General features: G+C 41.5%; 1 long non-coding RNA gene across 1 annotated transcript; it reads right to left on the reverse strand.

Moving 5' to 3' along the window:
• Positions 1 to 2,086: 2,086 nt before the first annotated feature.
• LOC119504413 lies at positions 2,087 to 5,893 on the reverse strand. Its single transcript, XR_005210563.1, has 3 exons — positions 5,583 to 5,893; positions 3,444 to 3,519; positions 2,087 to 2,477 (listed from the first exon to the last, which is right to left on the reverse strand). It is a non-coding gene; the product is annotated as an uncharacterized LOC119504413 (long non-coding RNA).
• Positions 5,894 to 7,625: the final 1,732 nt, after the last annotated feature.

The raw sequence follows: 7,625 nt of genomic DNA on the forward strand, positions 1-7,625 counted from the left end.
ACCACTCTTTACCACCCATCAATACACTCAAAACCTTGAGACCGTTGAAGTATCTTTCTCCGTCACGGCCTGTACGGAGTGCCTTTCCGAACGCCATGTTCTTGACCATTAGGAAGTGCCCCACTGCTTTGATATCTTACTTTGTTAAAGTGTACTGACAGTAAATAGATTTGGTCGATCCATATTTCATTTCCTGTGCGCTCTCCGGGGAGCCTTCCCCCTTGTCCTTGTCAGGCAGCCAGCATCCCCCGGTACCAGGGAAACCTCGGCCAGCCTCCAGAGGCCTCGCAAACACATCCTCCCTCTACTTGACAGCATCAGTGCCAACAGCCAAAAAAAAGAATCCACCATAGCTTGATTGAAAACATCCATCATTTTGTGTTGCCTTGAGTTGGGTGCTGCAGAGAAACAGTGTTATCAATGTAATCAAAAAACCTAAATCATGTTAATGGTTGGTGGGCGGCAACTTGACTTTTAATAGTTTGGAGGTAACTTCAGCAGCATGATGTCAGGATTACAATTTCAACTGCAAAACATACAGTTAAGCCATTATTACTTCATTGAATTTATGAATTAACATGGTCCAGTTGTACTAGAGTTTAAGGGGTGCTTTCACACCTAACCTGTTTGGTTCGGTTAAAACGAACTCAGGTCCGTTTGTCGGGTTAGTACAGCTTGTTTGGGTTGGTGTGAAAGCTGTCAATAGAACCCTCATGAGGACCAAACAACTGAACCGAGACCGCCTGAAAAGGTGGGTCTCGGGCCGCTTCCAAGCGGACTCTGCTCAGTGTGGTTTGTTTGTGGTGTAAAAGCAAACGAACCAACCGCAGGATTCTATAATTGCAGATATGTGATTTTATCATGATTTACAAAGCTAAACTACAAATAAATCCATCTGCTGAGAGTGAAATCTGTTCAGGAAGTCATCTGTACATGGCAGGGGTCTGCAACCTGCGGCTCCGGAGCCACATGCGGCTCTTTAGCCCCTCCAGTGGCTCCCTGTGGATTTTTAACAATGGAAATGAATAACTGTTTTTTTGTTTACATTTTAATTTTTATTTATCATTGTTGTAGGTCTATGGTACGACGGTACGACGGTACGACGGTACGACGGTACGACGGAGTGTTAGGGCCACATTGAGGAAAAAAAAATAAATCTGAGATTTCAAGAATAAAGTCATAATATTACGAAAATAAAGTCAAAGGTTTACGAGAAAAGAAGTCGTAGTATTATGAGAATAAAGTCATAAGTTTAAGAGAATAAAGTCATAATATTATGAGAATAAAATCAGGTGTTTACGAGAAAAAAAGTCGTAATATAGCGAGAATAAAGTCATAACTTGACAAGAAAAAAATTTGTATTATTACGAAAATAAAGTCAAAGGTTTAAGGGAAAAACATTATAGTATTATGAGAATAAAGTCATAATATTATAAAGTAGTAATTTTACGTGTTATTTTCTTTTTTTCTCAAAGTTATGACTTTTTTCTCATAATATACGACTTTTTTTTCTTTTGAAGTTATGACTTTATTCTTATAATATTACGACTTTTTTTTTCTCGTAAAGTTATGACTTTATTCTGGAAATCTCAGATTTTTTTTCCCTCAATGTGGCCCTAATACTCCGTCGTACATTTGCACTTTGGCCCTCACTGCATTAGACTTATATACTATATACTTAGACTATAATCTGTGTTTGTTCATGTTTACTCCTCTTGGTTTGTTTGTAAAAGGTCAGTATGAACGGGAACAACGCATTCTCCCTGCCAACTCCTCAAATACCGCCGCTTGGTCAGTGCCCCTCGGCATCGGAGACCGGTGCACGGGGTACTCCCCTTGCGTTACTTTTGGACGGACCAGGGACGGCGTGTCAATATACGCTCGTTACATGCATAGTGTCCTTTCAAAATAATCTTCCATTTTCACAGGAAGTTAGGTTTAGGCAAGTCTTGTGTTTGTTTGCTTTGCTCTTGGTCTGAACACAGCATTATGCTCACTGGTACTGCCAGTGTTACTACTTTTAATATACCACTCGTAGTGTAATGTACAAGTATCACTCTTGTAATACAATGCGTCTATTTGAATATGCAAAAAATCATTCAAACATCGTATTAACCTTTTTGAACCTTATTATCATAATCACCATTTTGAGTTGCCATGACTCATGAACTTGGCAAATGTAACTTGATTTTCTACTTCAGACTGAGGACATGGTTGACACCCTATGAAGAGCAAAATATTTAACAGTCCCTCCTCTCTCAATGAGCCTTGATGCAAGCATCGACCACCACGCCAAGAAGCTGTCAAGCTGTCTGATGACATTGCCTCCCCGTCCTGCCTGGAGATCCACTCCAATGTACCCGACATTCACCGCAGGTCGGAGCTCATTTCATTTATTCGGCTCAGCTGTATGCAGCTAACAGAAGACTGTTGTGTCACCACATGCGGGTGCTTCTTAATCCTGTATGGGAGCCGTTCTATAAGGAGGAAAGGTAGTCATCACCGACAGTCCCGTTTACATTATAATACAATAGAGATCCAAGCTAAAGTCAGTTCACATAAACTTTTACCTGTTTCCCTCTAAACCCCAGGGGGCCAGAGGCTGACAACTCCTAAAACAACATCACACAAAGACAGAAATATGCATTTGATTTCTTTTCATCAGATTTATAAAGCTGCATGTATGCATGAATTGTGGACACAAGGGCACAAGCCTCATCTCCGCTCCCGAAGTTAGACATAAATGGATGTAGAAATGAGATTTGTCAAGTATTTAATACTCTTATCAACATGGGAGTGGGCAAGTATGCTGCTTTATGCAAATGTATCTATATGTTTATTATTGGAAATCAATTAAAAACACCAACAATGACAAAATATTGTCCAGAAACCCTCACAGGTACTGCATTTAGCATAAAACAATATGCTCCAATCATAACATGGCAAACTGCAGCCCAACAAGCAACAACAGCTGTCAGTGTGTCAGTGTGCTGACTTGACTATGACTTGCCCCAAACTGCATGTGATTATCATAAAGTGGGCATGTCTGTAAAGGGGAGACTCGTGGGTACCCATAGAACCCATTTACATTCACATATCTGGAGGTCAGAGGTCAAGAGACCCCTTTGAAAATGGACATTAATTTAGCGCAGGATTTGGAGCGTTATTTAACCTTGTTCCTGATAAGCTGGTATGACATGGTTGGTACCGATGGATTCATCAGGTTTTTCTAGTTTCATATGATGCCAGTATCTTCACTCTAGCTTTAAAAGCTTTAATTTTTATTAGACTTTAATAGTCCTCAAATCTAAATTCTAGGCATTGATTAGTTTGATGCTAGAAGACAGATCAGTATTGATTATACTGTAGATAGACTGATGAAGTTTTGTAACTAAGTTCGGGAACAAACACATCCCATTTCCGGAAAAAGTATTTAAGCACACCTGATCCGTTCAATCCTCTTGACTTAGTTTTCACATTCGTCCGTTCATTCGTTCGTCTAGACCAGGAGTCAGCAACCTTTACAATCAAAAGAGCAATTTTAGGTACAAAGAAAAAAAATCTGTCTGAAGCCGCAAAACATTTGAGTATTGTGATGAAGGAAACAGCTTACAGTCTAAGTATATAAACTGGAAAAACAAAGTTTGGAAACTTGTGTTTGGTCGATTATTTCTCTGTTGTTACAATGCTAATTGGCACTGTATTTTACATCGTTGGAAAGCCTGTTTATTTACCTTCGCAATGATGTCCAACTTGTAAGGATCATGCATTTGTGAGATGAGCAGCACAGCTGATTATGTGGGTAGCGCCCAAGAAAAATTTGCCAAAATGCTCCGTCAATGGTAAACAGTGTATTCTCCTGTTGGTATTGACTCTTGTTTTGAGTTGTTTGGTGGATTGGATGATTGAACTCTCTATCAGTAACAAGGAACAAACAAGACATATTGGTTATTTTACACTTTATTCATTTAATACACTGTCAGGAGCCTCAGTAGCGGTGGAAGATCCATACGCAGCCACAACAGCCTGGCACCTCCTCCTCATGCTGGTCACCAACCTGGTCACACGCTGTGGGATGGCGTTCCATTCCTCAACCAGGATTGGTTACAGGTCAACCAGCATGGTTGTGTTGGTCACTCCAACACGTACAGCACGCCCAAGCTGATCCCACAAGTGTTTTATTGGGTTGAGGTGTGGACTCTTGGCAGGCCGTTCCATTGTGGAGGTAGTCTGTGATAACCCTGGCTCTGTGGGGGTGAGCGTTGTCATCTTGGAGGATGAAGTTAGGTCCCAGATTGTGGAGATATGGGATCGCCACTGGCTGCAGAATCTCATCCCGATATCTCACTGCATTGAGATGGCCTTCAATGATGAAAAGCCTTGTTTTGCCAGTGAGGGAGATGCCGACCACCAAAAGCTGTTACTCGATCGGTGCAATAATCAGCATAGCGTTCTCCGCGTCGTATCCATACTTTGACCCTGCAATCCAACTTTCGCAGACAGAACCTGGCCTCATCACTGAACATGACATTCCCCCACATGTTCAGGTTCCATTGTCTGTGTTGTCGACAACAGCGCAAACGGGCCTGACGGTGAAGGGCAGTCATTGCAGGCTTCCTGGTAGCCTTATGAGAATACACTGTTTACCATTGGCAGAGCATTTTGGCAAATTTTTCTTGGGCGCTACCCACATAATCAGCTGTGCTGCTCATCCCACAAATGCATGATCCTTACAAGTTGGACATCATTGCGAAGGTAAATAAACAGGCTTTCCAACGATGTAAAATACAATGCCAATTAGCATTGTAACAACAGAGAAATAATCCACCAAACACAAGTTTCCGAACTTTGTTTTTCCAGTATAGTATATAAGTCTAATGCAGTGAGGGCCAAAAAGAAAATGTACTACGGAGTATTAGGGCCACATTGAGGGAAAAAACATCTGAGATTTCCAGAATAAAGTCATAATATTACAATAAAAAAGTTGTAATATTAGAAGAAAAAGTCGTAATATTACAAGAAAAAAGTAGTAATATCACGAGAACAAAGTAATAACTTTGTAAGAAAAAAAACATTGTAATATTACAAGAATAAAGTCAGAACTTTATGAGAAACAAAAGTCATATTGCAAGAATAAAATCATAACTTTACGAGAAAAAAGTCGTAATATTATGAGAATAAAGTCATAACTTTATGAAAAAAAATTAAATAACATGTAAAATTACTACTTTATAATATTATGACTTTATTCTCATAATACAACTTTTTTTCTCGTAAACCTAGGACTTTATTCTCATAATATTACGACTTTATTCTCGAAATCTCAGATTAATTTTTTCCCTCAATGTGGCCCTAATACTTCGTCGTACCGTCGTACCATAGACCTACAACAATGATAAATAAAAATGAAAATGTTAACAAAAAAACAGTTATTCATTTCCACTACTTCTTTTAAAAATCCACAGGGAACCACTGGAGAGGAGCTAAAGAGCTGCATTTGGCTCCGGAGCTGCAGGTTGCTGACCTCTGGTCCAGACTGACACGCTAACTTACTCTTTTTATCTAACAGCTAGATCGCTTACCTCGCCATGGACTATGAGCTGGTTCTCATCCCCTCCGGATCACGATCTGTCCAATGATCGATCTGTGCTCTCCGAATCTCCTCGTTCCAAAACCGCCCCCACTACGATGCCACCAGCCATCGCCGCCACACCGACAAATCCACAGAGGGGCCATTCATAGCCACCACCGCCGTCCCTCGGGAGAAAGACGCTCCTCTAGACACCATACGGGCAGATTCCTGACGCTTGACCCGCAGCCACACGGCGGCCGACCCGTAGCTCCTGTATCCAGCTCCTTCCTGTTCTTACTAACTAGTCTGCCCTTGACTCTCATCCCCTCATCCTCCTTCCTAACCCATCCCTCCTACATCATCATTGCACCCCTCCATCTACAATACGTAATAAAGTATTCTAAACCCATATGGTCATTGGCATGGTCTTTCTTAGTGAATTTCCGTCCATCCTAACTCCTTAATCACTATATTAACACTGGAAAGACACTGTTGCCTATTATGGTCTTGAACAGGACTTGATTTGCGCTGAACTCTGTCTTGACTTGGTCTTGACAGGCCTTTGGACATGGCCTTGACTCAGATTGGATTGGACCTTGCCTTGGACTCGATTAAGTTGGTCTTGACTACAACCCATCATTGTGATACCACGTAACTTTCAATGACACCCGCTCGATATATATTTGCAGAAACGTACAATGCCAACTTTCTTTCCTGCCGTCTGGGCTGGGCACACCGACCTAACACAGAAGGGCATTCTGGGAAATGCAACGTAAGGAGCAGAACAGCAATAAGCACCGCACCCTGCAATACAAAGACATGTTGTTACAGCCACAGTGAATTGGGGGGAAATGAAGAGGAAGAGTGAATGGATTTCACTTCTCCAGCCGTTTCAGACTCCGATTATGTGGTGTAATTGCAGATGATTTCACAGCTATTTCTGACTAAAGCAAACATCTCTGTGTAAATGACCCGATGATGCTGGAGCGGGATTTTAAGGAAAGTAACGTTTTATGGTTGTGTTGGCATCCACTGACAGTTGCTCTGGCAGAAAAAAGGATCATTTCTGCATTACATGAATGCATTAGACAAACAGCATCTGAGCCAGCACACTCTTCAGTTTACATCTGATCCAGTTTTTGGAACGGCTTCACATCAACACATTCTCTCTAAAATCCAGAGATGAAAAAAATATTAAATGCTTCTCAAATGAAAGGGGTGGGCAAATAACACAGAAGCCTTTGGGTCCTTTGAGGATTCATTGCTTTGTCTTTCAGTTCTCGGGAGGCTTTGAAAAACAGAAATGTGTCGTCTGTGTGATGCAGACAACTAGCTCAAGGTGAAAAGAGCTGCTTTCCCATCACTCTGCCCTGATGACATGATTAGCAGTTGACAATTTGTCACTTGCTGGAGCTAGGACCTTACAGACGGGATTATGACACGCTAAGTAGATCAAAGTCTCTCCCTGTCACAGCATTCATTTCTTCACCCATATCAGCTCTCAAAAGCTGAGACGTACACTTGAAGTAACTATCATCCCGCAGCACCAAATCTCCAAGGAGAAAGTCTGACAGTGAGAAAGCGAGCTATAGCTGCTGCAGGAGAGAGAGAGAGAGAGAGAGAGAGAGAGAGAAGAAGATTGACAATTTTGCACTAATGCCTCCTGACACCGGTGAAGGCTTTCTGAGGGAAATAAAGTACATTACACAAACAAGGTGCCTCAGTTTAATCCACTGCTAACCTGATTTATCCTCAGACAGAGTGGGCAGCACCGAGGAGCCCGCTCAAGCCGCTTTGAAAAGCAGCGATAAAGACCCTCTGTTGTCAAGGTGATGCAATCGCTTCTCCCCCTCAGTTGTTTGACGGCTTGTATGCTAAGCCTTCAGGTGTGTTCACTACTTAGCAAATGGTTTCTCTATTCTGAGTGACTGAAAAAAAAGCTGCAACTTCATCTATGTAGGGGCTTTGATCAGGCCCTATATTATAGATAGTTTTGGGGTACTTACTTTAAAGGTCCCATATTGTAAAAAGTTAAATTTTCATGTCTTTTGTA

The sequence above is a fragment of the Sebastes umbrosus genome, chromosome 16 (genome assembly GCF_015220745.1).
Source record: "Sebastes umbrosus isolate fSebUmb1 chromosome 16, fSebUmb1.pri, whole genome shotgun sequence".
NCBI classification, from domain to species: Eukaryota; Metazoa; Chordata; class Actinopteri; order Perciformes; family Sebastidae; genus Sebastes; species Sebastes umbrosus.